Genomic DNA, 12,884 nt, shown 5'->3' on the forward strand with positions numbered 1-12,884 from the left:
GAGAGTTTGGAAGTGGTACGGGAGTTTCCCGATGTGTTTCCTGAGGAATTGCCAGGACTTCCGCCACTTCGTGAGGTTGAATTTGGAATTCAATCCTTACCTGGAACAGCGCCGATATCCAAAGCCCCGTATCGAATGGCGCCAGCTGAACTCAGTGAGTTGAAGTGTCAGTTGGAAGAACTGATGGAACAAGGGTTCATCCGACCGAGTGTGTCACCGTGGGGAGCCCCAGTGCTGTTTGTAAAGAAGAAGGATGGATCCCTTCGGTTATGCATCGATTATCGGATGCTTAACCAGGCAACTGTTAAAAATAAGTACCCGTTGCCTCGGATTGAGGACTTATTCGATCAACTCAGAACAGCGAGGGTGTTCTCCAAGATCGACCTCAGGTCTGGGTACCATCAACTCAGAGTAAAGGAAGAGGATATACCCAAGACAGCCTTCAGAACGAGATACGGCCATTATGAGTTCGTAGTAATGCCCTTCGGACTCACTAATGCGCCTGCTGCCTTTATGGATCTAATGAACCGGATATTCAGACCATATTTGGATAGCTTTGTCATCGTCTTTATTAATGACATTCTCGTATATTCTGAGAACAAGGAACAACACATGGAGCACTTGAAAATCGTCTTGAAAACCCTTCGAGATAACCAACTCTATGCTAAGTTTTCAAAATGTGAATTCTGGCTAGACAAAGTGATGTTCCTTGGTCATGTGATCTCAAAAGATGGAATCGCAGTGGATCCTGCGAAGGTGGAAGCTGTGATGGACTGGAAGCAGCCAGAAAATATCACTGAGGTCCGTAGCTTCCTTGGACTTGCCGGATATTATCGGAAGTTCATACAAGACTTCTCCCGAATCGCCGTACCGATGACGAAATTGCTTAAAAAGGGAGTCAAGTTTGAATGGACTGACCAGTGTAAGGAGTGCTTTGAGGTTCTCAAACAGAGGCTTACCACTGCCCCTGTCCTTACCTTACCTTCTGGTCAGGGAGGCTTCGTGGCATATACTGATGCCTCAGGAACAGGTCTGGGTTGTGTGTTGATGCAGCATGGCAAAGTAATCGCCTATGCATCACGACAGTTGAGGGTCCATGAGAAAAACTATCCAACCCACGACTTGGAGCTTGCCGCGGTAGTGTTCGCGCTTAAAATCTGGCGACACTACCTGTATGGAGAGAAATTTGAGGTCATGTCGGACCATAAAAGCCTAAAATACCTTTTTTCTCAAAAAGAACTCAATGTGCGGCAACGGCGATGGCTGGAATTCCTCAAAGACTATGAATTCACGCTTTCCTATCACCCTGGAAAGGCGAATGTTGTAGCAGATGCCCTTAGTCGCAAGACTGTTGGCACTCTGGCCAGCCTAACCGGACAATGGAAGTTGATGGAGGATTTCGTCAAGTGGAAGCCATTTTTGGCTGATTCAGGTAGAATCCAAATGTCATGTTTGACGATCCACATTGAGTTCCTCGATCGCATCATAGCCGAACAGTTCAATGATCCCCAGTACTTGGAATTGAAAGCTCGTGCTGAAAAAGATAACACTTTCTTCCATTTGAAAGAAGATGTAGGAATATGGATGGAAGAAAGAATTTGGGTTCCAAATAACCCTGAGCTAAGACAGGAAGTACTCCAGGAGGCCCATAGTAGCAAATATACTATCCACCCTGGGGGTACGAAGATGTTCCGAGATTTGCAGAGAAAGTACTGGTGGAAGGGTATGAAGCGTGATGTGGCTACGTTTGTCTCGAAGTGTTTGATCTGCCAGCAAGTTAAGATCGAACATCAGCGACCTGGTGGAAAGATGCAACGGATCGAGATTCCAGAATGGAAATGGGAAGGCATTACGATGGATTTCATCGTTGGATTGCCTCGATCCAAGAGACAACATGACTCAATATGGGTGATCGTGGACAGACTCACCAAGTCTGCTCACTTCCTGCCAATCAACACTCGATACTCAACTGAACGATTGGCGGAGATCTACATTCGGGAAATCGTTAGACTCCATGGAGTGCCAATTTCGATCATATCTGATCGTGACCCGAAGTTCACCTCTCACTTTTGGGAGCAGCTTCAGAAAGCCCTGGGGACGAAACTCAAGTTCAGTACAGCATTTCATCCCCAAACAGATGGGCAATCAGAACGAACCATACAGACTCTTGAAGATATGTTAAGAGCCTGTATGCTGGAATGGAAAGGTGATTGGGATTCCCACCTAGCGTTGGCTGAATTTGCTTATAATAATAGCCACCACGCTAGCATTGGGATGGCGCCGTATGAAGCCTTGTATGGACGACCCTGTAGATCACCAATCCATTGGGGTGAAGTGGGTGAGCGAACCTTGGACTCGCCCATTGTGTTGCAGCATTATACTGAGCAAGTCCACATGATCAGGAAGAAGCTACTGACTGCTCAGAGTCGACAGAAGAGCTATGCTGATCAGCGGCGTAGGGAACTCGCTTTTGCGGTTGGAGATAAGGTTTTTATCAAGGTCTCTCCAACCAAGAGTGTGTTTCGTTTTGGAAAGAAGGGGAAGCTTAGCCCCGGATTCGTTGTTCCCTTCGAAGTTTTGAGCCGGATCGGAGAGACTGCCTACCGAGTAGCATTGCCACCACAATACGCGCAAATGCATGATGTATTTCACGTATCAATGCTTAGAAAGTACGTTCATGATCCTTCTCACGTCATTCAACATGAAGACATTGACATCCGAGAAGATATGACAGTAGAAGAAAGGCCAGTGGAGATCATGGACCGACGGGAGCAAGTGCTAAGAACAAAGGTCATTCCACTTGTTAAAGTGAGGTGGCAGCATCATGGAATCGATGATTGCACTTGGGAGCCCGAATCGGATATGCGGGATAAATATCCTGAACTCTTCACCTTGTACTCTTAGCTGAATTTCGCGGACGAAATTCCTTTAAGGGGGTAATGATGTAAGACCCGCAATTTTTCAGAAAATATCTGAATAAAATTCATGAGGCATTTACCGGTAAAAATAGCATTTCTTCTCAGAATGCGAAACGAATCAATTCCTGCGAGCCAGTTATACTTAGGATATTCGTCGAATTGCGAATATATGCTCAAACACTCTGGAAGCCATAACTTCCTAACTAAACGAAATCAATAGATTCGTACGAGCCAACTTTCTTAGTTACGTCAATACGAAGAAAATGGCGTACTCAGAATTTTTCAGAAAAAATCGCCGGAAACCCGAAATTCTTGCGGGACCCACAGAAATATTGGTGGGACCCACAGAAATATTCCTCAGAAAATATCTTGTGGGACCCACAAAATATCCTATGGAAATATCTTGTGGGCCCCACCTCAAAAGGAACCTCCAGGAATTTAAAAGAAGCCAAGGGGTAAAAGGGGCATGGAAAAACCCAAGAGGAGGTGGGCTTGGGCTATAAATAGCCCTCCCCACTCTCTCTCTTCTCATAATTTCGACCCCCCCTCTCTCTCTTGCCTTCTCTCTCTCTCCTAAACCTCCCCTACCTAGCCTAGCCCACCTGAGCCCACCTGAGCCCACCTGACCTGGTCTGAGCCTGCCTGACTTAGCCTGAGCCTGCCTGACCTGGTCCTAACCCACCTGACCTGGGTCTGAACCCACTTGACCTGGTCCAAACCCAGTTGACTTGACTTGAACCTAGTTGGGTTTAAAGTCAAAGTCAAAGTCTTTTTTGGTCCAGATTCCGGTTTGGGTTTCTAAACCCAGACTTAGCCTACTTAAGCTGAGTTCGAACCTGCTGAACCCAGTTGACTTGGATCGAACCCTGTTTGGTTCAAACCACTTAGGTTGAGTAGCTTGACCTGCTCTACCTCTTTCTCAACTAAGTCAGCTTCATCTGACTTAGTCTGACCTCTCGAAGGAAGGCTCGAAGCCAAAGAAGCAACTCGGAGCCGTTTCTTCCACGATTTGAAGTAAGTTCGCTTCGTTGATCCATCTCTCTCAAGTATTTGATTGTTTGTATATAGAATATAGTTTCTGAAGTAGTATCTTGCTTTAGTTCTTGATTGAGCCCTTTTTGGACACTTCGGTGTTCACCCGCTCGTCTCGTAACTATCGTCGGATATATCTATGTTCAAACACGCAGTATATGCGTTCTTCAAAATGGTATCTCACTTTAGTTCTTGGTTGAGCCCTTTAGAACACTTCGGTGTTCACCCGCTCGCCTCGTAACTATCGTTGGATACGGATCTAGGTGTATATCTGCTGATTCTGCCGACGCGTCTTATATCGCACAGGATATGTAATTTACCTTTGCTGTCGCGTCGTATGATGCCAAGGCTCCCTGTTTTCTGTACTTCCGATTACTGCACTTCCGATTATGCATTTACTTATGCCGTCGCGTCGAACGATGCCAAGGCTCCTGCTTTCTGCAATGTATTTACTTACGCCGTCGCGTCGAACGATGCCAAGGCTTCTGCTTTGTTATATATGTAGAATATTTCGTTCAGTTACACACCCTGAACAATAGTATATGCATTTCTTTACGCCGCCGCTGTATAAAGCACAGGCTTCTGCTTATACTACATATATAGCGCATAAATGAGCGTTCAAATGGAGATCAACTCCAAATCGCCCATGCGATTCCTTGACCGCTCCTCGTTCAAGATTCTGCTTGACGAATGAAGCCCCTATTGGAAAGGCTTCGATTTTTGGCAAAATGCTCTTTACGTAATGACTAAGTCAATTTCGTATGGCCTGGCTATGGCCAAGGGTTCCTGCAACCTTGATGGATGCAAAGTACGCACAACGGTGCGCATCCATTTCCCGAATTAAGCGTGGCGATTTCCTACCAAAGAGGGGAGATGCCGCTGAAATGGATAAAAGAAATGCACACTTTCTCCGTAAAAGAGAGGAAGTGCTGCTGAAATTTCTGAAGAAGCTAAGAATAGCTCAGAAAGAACGTAGCAGGATACTCTGACATATAGCAGAGTGCTACCCAGTTCATGGTTTGCCCTCTACAACGTAGAAGGGTTCGTCGCACCACTGCCGGTAGAGCAGGGGAGGTGCTGACGAAATGGTTGGCAGAAGAGCTGCCGGAACCAATGGAACGGCATAATGATGTCCGTTGATGGAACGATGCCAGATCGGCTCGTATCCTTGTGCCTGCAAGGGCACCTTGCTCGTAAGGGCCGCTGAGCCGGAGTAGAGGTTGCGCCTTGGCTAGGTTTGGACTCGTTGCGTAAAAATACGCCGAGTAGCCGATCTATTTAGATCGAGTCATATGCATGCTCATTGAGAACGGTTACACAACCAGACTCGTAAGGGCCGAAGAGCCAGAGTGTGTTGTTTCCACCCAAAGAGGTGTGATGCTCGTGGTGGCCGAAGTGCCAAAGAGCGGTGTTCTGCATGCATATGAATAAGACTTAAGGTCGCACTTACCCCGCGGTTGAAGATCGTGTTAGGGGTACCCCATCAGTAATGACTGTGTTGGGGAAGACTGAATGGGGTCGGGTACATACTCCCGTAGTGCTGAAAGCACGGGCTGCCTAAATGGCATGCAGATTCTGTCCAAGTAATTGTAAGACTGGCAGACCCCTTCAGGAATTATGCTCACTGTGGAATGACAGTGATGGTACAGCCTTTAGTGACATGTATTTTACTTTGGACCTGATAGAGTCCACGATGGCCTCAGTCACTCATGGGTTTTGGGGACGTGGTTATCCTTAAGATCTAAGGATTGAACCCAACTACTGCAAGTAGAGGATGCATTCGAATATGGGCCTAGTAGGGTTCTCCCAGTTGAAACACACTGCCCTACTATGGATAGGGTCAACAGGCCTCTGGGGTATCTAAAATACATAGAATAATCAACCCCCAGAACGTCGCGTTGATGCCCGGACAATAGCTCTACCTGCGTACCAAAGGCGGGAGCGGTTAATTATCAAACAATGCATTAGTTCTAGGTACAGCGATGCTTTGAATGTATGAGTGGATGACGTGTTGAGTCAGTCCTGCATAACCTTTGTGAAGGTGTCATGTTCGGTATACTACTGGACCGACTGGGCAAAGACCCGTGTTGTATCCGCACGACTAAGCAAAGCTCGAGGAGTTGTCCTTAGATGCGTGGGATACGGATGTGCCAAGTATGAAGACTTGAGCTAGACATCACTTTGAGACCCGAAAGAGGTCATGGCTAAGTCGTGGAGACTTAAGCGGCTATTCAAATCACAGCCCTGAAAAGGCTTGCTCTAAGTCATGAGGACTCGAGCGGATGTTCAACTCATAGCCCTGAGGAGGCTCTTGCGATATACGCTAAGTCTTGGAGGCTTGAGCGTCGTTATTGCGCATTGCGACCCTGAGTGGTCATTATCGTACTTGAGTTGAATGGATGTATGACTGCATGCTTAGCAGACCATCAGTGGTTCTGACCCCGTTTTATGGGGATTTCAGGTGTTGAACCTGCATGGCGATATGCGGAGCAAGGCGGCATCGAGTTCCAGGGTTTCTCTAGACAGAGTTGTACTGCTTCCTTTTATTGAACCTACACTGCTTTTCTAAGCAGTAGTGTTGTAATAAACATGAGTTTTCGATAAAATGGAACACCTTGGTGGTCAATGAATTGCTTGGCCACATACCTACAACGTGCTCGGAGTTTTCTAAAACCGACGACTCATTATCGTCTTATTCCGCTGCTAAAAGCTTTTCTAAGTTCCGCTGCAAAGAAAAAAAAAAAAAAAGAAATTCATGAAAATTTTAACTTAGCTTTGTTTTGGAAATCCGGGGCGTTACAGTTTCGTTCTCAAGAACATTGTACAGGATCTTATCGATAAAAATCTATTGGTAGAAGGAGAAGAAGAAGAAAAAATGGATATTCTTAAGCAGCCTTTTCCTTCACACACCATAGCAGTAGTATCTGCCCAACCATTCCTGCCTCACGAACACATCAAGCCATGTTCTACACAAGATCTACAAGTTCAACATCAGGTATCAGTGCTTCGACAAGCAACTCCTGATTCTAAGAAGATGGATCTAATCTCAGCATTGGGCAAGATGAAAGTCTCCGAAGCATCGGTAAAGTCAGCCCCCAAGTCAAAGGGACTTCCTGATTTTCTCAATCAAATCATCAAGCCCAAACCGAGGAATTCAAGTCAGAAACCTTTGACCGCTCTGTCCAATGTTTCCATTTTTGACTTGGCCAAGAGTTCCTGCAAGCATCAACAAGTACTGGATGATCTGCTCAGAAAGATCAAAGTTAAGCCCAGTACCACTCCTGAAGACATGGCACAAATAGTGAATTCGGCCATGACCAACGCGCCGATCACTTTCTCGGATGAGGACCTTCCAAAGCCTCATTCCTTTCACAATAATGCTCTTTACATCGTCGTTCGGGTAAGGGGAATGACAGTACCCCATGTACTAGTTGATGGAGGCAGCAACCTCAACATATGTCCCAAAATGACCGCAAAGGCGCTAGGCATTAAGGAAGAAGAATACATTCCAGATCCTATCACCATCTATGGGTTTGACAACCATGGTCAGACGGCAAAAGGCAAGATATTCCTGGAAGTATTCATTAATTATTCGGTACATTCAGTGCTTTTTCATGTGGTCAATGTGCCACCCACCTACAATTTGCTACTCTGAGGGACATGGATTCATAATGCAAATGCAGTACCTTCCACCTTACATCAATGCGTAAAATGGTCAAAAGGTGGAATGATTACAACTATGCTCGGAGAGGACCCGGAAGAAAGGCTCCCACAGCCTATGATACCTCGACCATCATTCACTGCAGATATTCCTAGCATCAGAGAGAATGAAGAAATCAGTCTCAAAGAAAGTCAGGAGATACTCCAGGCAACATCAGAATTATCCCTGCACACTGTAGCCATGACCCGGTGGAAAGGTCCCAAGTTCTTCAAGATTGGAGGTCGTGTCAGCTACGACACTGTCAAAGATCATCCATTGTTTCCACAATTCATGAAAGTAAGAAAGGGATTCGATTTACTTCTGAAGCATGGTTATCAACCCTTTAAAGGACTGGGCAAAAATGAAGATGGTCGTGTCGAGCCAATGATCCAAAAGCCGACCCCACAGGGCAGGATTAGGGTTTTCCGGCGGGAGCTCACCAAAGAAGACTGTTTTTGTTAAAGGGGCACATTGAGAATCGTTGTTGCATTTCCTTTCTATTCCTTTCAAAATAAATGTCTCAATGTCTTTTATCAATTCAAATCAATAAAATGTCAATTTTCTTTGTCTATCTGGATGCCATCTGCCTCTTCTGTCTCTACATCTTTATTTCATAACTCAATGTCATTTTATGCATAATTCTTTTTTTTTATTGTTTGTCGTATGATGGACGATTTTTTTTTCTGAATCCAATTTCTTATCCAAAATTTCAGAAATGTCTTCTCGAACAATAAAGAAACTCATTATCAATCCAAAGGCTTTCCAGAAATCGGCAGCAATTCACCGAGTCAAAGCAAGCACAGGAGATGACAAGATTGCAAAACAGTTAGATGATTATGCAGAATTTGATCCGTCTCTTCAGGAATTACCAGAGTTTGCCTCAGTTCAGAAGCAAGATGAACCATCTACTCTAGTACAAGATCCTACTGAAGATGTCAATATCGGCTCAGAGGAGGATCCCAAGATTCTCAAGATCGGCACCAGTTTAAGTCCGAAAGAGAAAGAAAGGCTTACAAAGTTCCTCAAGCAACATAAAGAAGTGTTTGCGTGGACATATGAAGATATGCCGGGCTTAGATCCCAAATTGGTCGAACATCGACTCGTTTTGAAGCCAGATGTAAAGCCAGTTAAGCAAAAGCTGAGAAAAATGCATCCCAGAATAGAACAACAAGTCAAAGAAGGACTTGAAGATCTGCTCAAAGCAGGATTTATCCGACCTATTGACTACCCAGACTGGTTAGCCAATATTGTCGTTGTCCCAAAGAAAAGTGGCAAAGTCAGGATTTGCATAGACTTCAGAGACCTCAACAAGGCAACTCCGAAGGATGACTATCCACTGCCAAGCATTGATCTTCTGATTGACAGTACAGCAGGACATGCCATGTTCTCCTTCATGGATGGATATTCCGGCTACAACCAGATTAAGTTGGCCACTCGCGACCAATCTAAAACTTCCTTTACTACGCCTTGGGGCACTTTTTGCTATACAGTTATGCCTTTTGGGCTCAAGAATGCTGGAGCAACATATCAACGGGCGATGGCCGTTATCTTTCATGATCAAATGTGCAAAATCATGGATGCGTATGTTGACGATATTCTTGTGAAATCTAAAGAGGGAGAAGATCACCTCGAAGCCCTTGATCAAGTCTTTAAGAGACTCATTCTTTACAAGTTAAGGCTTAACCCGCAAAAATGTGTCTTTGGAGTTGAATCAGGCAAACTGTTAGGTTTTCTGGTCAGTAAAAAGGGAATTGAAGTTGACCCAGCCAAAGCCAAGGCTACCATTGATATGCCACCCCCGAAAAATCTCAAAGAGTTGCGTAGCCTTCAGGGACGCATGCAATCAATCCGGCGATTTATTTCCAACTTGGCGATGAGATGTGAACCTTTCAACCACTTGCTCAGAAAAGGAGTGAAATTCGAATGGGGACCAGAGTGTCAGCAATCGTTCGATAGAATCAAGAAGTATCTTCTCAATCCTCCAATCCTGAAGCCGCCAGAATTGGGAAAACCTCTTCTGTTATATATCTCAGTCAATCAAGTTGCATGTGGTGGATTCTTGGCACAATACAAAGAAGGCAGCCTGATAGAGCACGCCATCTATTACGTGAGTAAGACTTTTGTAGATTATGAAAAGAAATACTCTCAAATAGAGAAGACCTGCCTAGCTCTGGTATGGATGTGTCAGAAGCTAAGACACTACCTGCTAGCATCAGAAGTCAAAATCTTGTCTAAACTCAATCCTCTCAAGTATATTTTAGAGCAGCCTTTCCTCAGCGGACGAGTCGCAAAATGGCAAGTCTTATTGATGCAGTATGACTTAGAATATGTCTCGCAGCAATCAATCAAAGGCCAAGCAATCGCAGATCAATTGGCAGATTTTCCTCTGGCAAAAGAAGTGAAAGCCGAAGATGACTTCCCTGATGAGCAAATTTGCAATATCCAGCAATCTCCAGTCTGGAATTTATTTTTCGATGGTTCTAAGAACATGGCTGGAATAGGCATTGGAATCTTATTAATCACTCCTGAGAAGGAGATGATTCCATTTTCTCTCAAGTTAGATTTTCAATGCACCCACAATATGGCTGAATATGAAGCCCTGATTCAAGGTTTAAAGATTCTACTAGGCTTCAATGTTAAGAGAGTGCATGCCTACGGTGACTCATTACTCGTTGTCAATCAAGTTCGAGCTGAATGGCAAGTGAAAGATCAGAAGTTATTCCCCTATCAGAAAATTGTTTCAGCTCTTGTCAGCAAGTTTTAAGAATTTCAGTTATTCCACATCAAGAGAGATTTTAATCAAGTGGCCGATAGTCTAGCCAGTTTAGGCTCCATTATGGCATTCAGAAATGGAGAATCTTGTCGCTCTTTTGAAATTGGCCGACTTGACCAACCTGCTTTCATTCCAACAGAACAAGTAAACCAGGCTGAGCAAAGGAAGAAACCTTGGTATTACAACATCAAAACTTTCATAGAAACCGGTGAATTTCCTCCAGAACTCTCAAAGAAAGAGAAACGAGCAATCCAGCGTATTTCCACTCGATATTTCATTTTGGCCAATGTCCTCTATCGTCGTGGTTTCAGTTCAGAGTATTCCAGATGTTTAGATGAAGATGAAGCCAAAGAAGTTGTGCGAGAAGCACACGAAGGCATTTGTGGCGACCACGTCGGCTACCAAACCCTTGTCAAGCAAATCATAAGAGCAGGGTACTACTGGAAGACTATGCAACAAGACTGTTATCATTATGTGAAGAAGTGTGTGCAATGCCAAATACACGCACCTTCTATTCATGCTCCGGCAACTTATTTACAGTCTGTTGTTTCTCCATGGCCGTTCTCTATGTGGGCCTTCGATGTTGTAGGTCCCATCACTCCTTCAGCTTCAAATGGCCATAAATATTTCCTTGCTGCAACAGAATATTTCACCAAGTGGGTAGAAGCTATCACTCTTCGCACAGTAGAAGGCCGACATGTGGTCTCTTTTATTCACAAGAGCATCCTCTGCCGTTTCGGCATCCCGCATGACATTGTATCAGATAATGGTAGTCATTTCAAGAATGAAAGAATGAAGACATTTTGCTCAAAGTTCAAGATCTATCATCATTTCTCTGCTCCATATTATCCCCAAGGGAATGGTCAGGCAGAGGCCACTAATAAAATTTTAATTCGTATCTTGGAGCGAACCATAGAAACAGGACGTGACTGGCATGAGAAGATCCACGATGCACTATGGGCCTACCGGACCACTATTCGCACTCCAACGAATGCTACGCCATCAGAACTGGTCTATGGAACAGAAGTAGTGTTGCCGCTACATGTTCAGAAGCCCGCTTTGAAATTTGCGTTGTTGCTAGAATTACCCCTTGATCAATATCAGCAACAGCGACTGCTACAACTAGACTTACTCGACGAGAGAAGGCTGAAAGCAGCAGAACATGCTCAATCCTATCGCCAGAGAGTAGCCAGGCAGTATGCGAAGTCTATCATCGAAAGAAGGTTCAAAGTCAACGATTTAGTACTTCGATCCACAGCTTATCTCAAGCATCATACCGGCGGGAAATGGTCGCCAAATTGGGAAGGCCCATATGTCATCAAAGAAGCATTACCCCGCAACTCATATCGGCTCATCAACGCCGATGGTGTAGAATTGCCAGATCCCATTAATGCTCGACACTTGAAAAAGTTCTACACCTGAAATATTTAGTCTCCTCTTGTAATCTTCCCGTTTCCTTCAAATAATGATTCAACTCTCTTTCCCAGTTACACTGGGGCATTTTTAAAATTTTGTTCTGTATGCAGGCAGGATAAACAAATTTCTCATTTCATGCACTTGTGCATTCATATGCATTAATTCATATTCATTTGCATTCAACTGCATGAACAACAATCCAGTCAGTATTGGGATTTCAACAAACAGTTCCATCACAATTCCTAATGATTCAAAATCGAAAGGTCATCACCAATACTGAACCAAAAGCCAGCGCTCGAACTGGTATTATTTGAAAATCCAGTATTCAAACTGGCACATTTTCAAAATCCCAACTTTTCAGAAAACCGAGTTTCGACTCGGGTTTTTTATTCAAATCATTTTCTTTTGTTGATCCGAGTTCCGACTCGTGATCTCATTACCTTACTCGAACCCGGAATCGAGTTCATCATTTTCTTTTGTTGATCCGGGTTCCGACTCGAGATCTCTCTATTCATTTTGAGCTTTAACTTGAGCTCTTCATCTTCATTTGTTGGTCCGGGTTCCGACTCGAGATCTCTTTATTCATTCAAGTTCTTCATTTTCTTTTGTTGGTCCGGGTTCTGACTCGTGATCTCTGTATTTTATTCGAGCTTCGACTCGAATTCATTATTCTCCTTTGTTTATCCAAGTCATTTCAATCATCAGAGTCTGTCAATTGCTCAAAATTTGATATTTTGCCCTCCAAATTCCAATTTAAATCTTCAAATCAGGCGATTCTTCAATTTTGACCCCTGGGGTCACCCAATTTCCAATTTCAATTCTCAATTCTCAATTCTCAATTCTCAATTTTGATCTCCAGGTCATTTATTTTCGACCTTCGGGTCACTCAATTCTCAATTCCGACCTTCGGGTCACACAATTTCGACCTTTTGATCTATCAATTCCCAATTTTGACCGTTAGGTCATTTCAATTATCCAATTTCAACCTTCGGGTCATCCAATTTCCAAACAAGCAATTTTCCAATGTCCAATTTCGACCTTTGCG

This window comes from Nuphar pumila, chromosome 4 (assembly GCF_984573655.1).
Source record: "Nuphar pumila chromosome 4, dmNupPumi1.hap1.1, whole genome shotgun sequence".
Lineage (NCBI taxonomy): Eukaryota > Viridiplantae > Streptophyta > Magnoliopsida > Nymphaeales > Nymphaeaceae > Nuphar > Nuphar pumila.